The following is a 1,688-nucleotide window of genomic DNA, read 5'->3' as shown; positions in this document are numbered from 1 at the left end:
TTTTTAAAAATAAGTCAAACAAAACATGACACGTGTTTTGTTTTGAACACTTACTAAAATTCCAAAAAAACAATTGATATTATAATAAAAATGGAAACATACATTGGTTTGCCTTAGTGTCACCATAAGTCAGAAATTATTTGAGAAGACCCACAGCAACAAGCAACAAAAATGTGGGTGGGATTGGTCTATCAGTGTGGCACTGCTAAACTTTTAAATAAGAGGTGAGCATTTTGTGTTTTTCCAAAAGTTGTTGGACTGTAACTCTCAGAATTCCTCATTGGTGGCCATGCTATCTAGGACTAGAAGCTGCAGTCCACCAACATGTGGACAGCCAGGTTTAAACGGGAATTATAGTAAGTGAAGTAATTACAATGCTGCACCGAGATCTTTTGTAGCCTAAATAGAGTTCACCTAACATCTTTTCCAACACTGAGGGCATTCAAAATCCAGTAGTCTAAAAGACTGTGCTGAACCATTTAATTTTCACCTAACCCTCTACATTTCATGGCCTGAATCAGCCCGCTTATCTATTTTTATGGAAGGGGTGGCTTTGGGTGATCATACTGAGAGGACATCCAGAAAAAATGAAAAATATAAACCTTGCACAGGAGGAACATTCATATACTCTGGGACAGCTCTGTAATGGAGAATATTTGAAGAACAGTAGAAAGATTTACTCACCCATTCTAGAAGCTGATACAGTTCTCTATGTCCAAACCTTCTTGCGGCAAGGCAGCAAATCCTGAAAGCTTCTCAGAGAAAAGAGCTCAAGAGAGAGACCTGACTCAGTTTCAGCAAATGAATCAAGAATTTTCATGCAACCCAAGACTATAATAATAATAATAAATTAAGAATCAACTCAAACACGACTGAAACATGTAATTATGCAAAACTGCTTTAAATGGGCATTTGTTCAAAAGCAGTGGGCTTAAAAAGATTAATAAAATTAAATACTATGCAACAGCGTTTCAGTTCCCAACCCAATTGGGTCTTTTAAGTCCCTTTGGGCTCTCATGGAAATGTATGGCCAGGCTCCCACTGATTGAAATGAGACTAGTTAGGAAGGACTGGGCCTTTGTGTGGTTCACTGGTTTAATTTTAGAATTCCACTGCCAAAGTCAAGCACAAAGCCCACGTTACATATCAATAGCGTCTTTTCAATCTGTTAATTCCGTGCATGTTTCTTTAAACAGGTTTTCCCTTTCTACAGCCTTGTAGCAACCTTATTATTAACTCTGGATTATAAAAAGATCATGGATTTATTTAAACATAAGTTCATTTTTTTAAAAAATGCACCCCACATCCAGACATTGATCTCTTTGTAGTCTGTCTGACATGTTGCTTGTGACATTATTTTGAGGAGGTTTGGTGCATTTGTCAAGTTTTTTATTCAGATGTATATTTCTGAAGGCAAGTAGGAAGTTCAGATTGCTACATAGCCACTCATGGAGATAGAAATCTAGGAGGAAACTGAGAATAATCCAATAAAAATGGTAAAACTGAAATCCTGTGCACATTTATCCAGAAGTGTGTCCCATCAAGCCCAGTGAGACTTACTTCTGCTCATGCATGCTTTCAGTCATATTTGGTGGCCCATCATATTATCTTTAATCAACATCATTAAAATAAGGATCACAAATCAATGAATATTTACATAGAACTAAGTCCTTCTAGGGCAGGCATGG

The sequence above is a fragment of the Anolis sagrei genome, chromosome 3, assembly GCF_037176765.1.
Source record: "Anolis sagrei isolate rAnoSag1 chromosome 3, rAnoSag1.mat, whole genome shotgun sequence".
NCBI lineage: Eukaryota > Metazoa > Chordata > Lepidosauria > Squamata > Dactyloidae > Anolis > Anolis sagrei.
The sequence above is the reverse complement of the archived record's forward strand: the minus strand, read 5'-3'. Positions refer to the sequence as shown.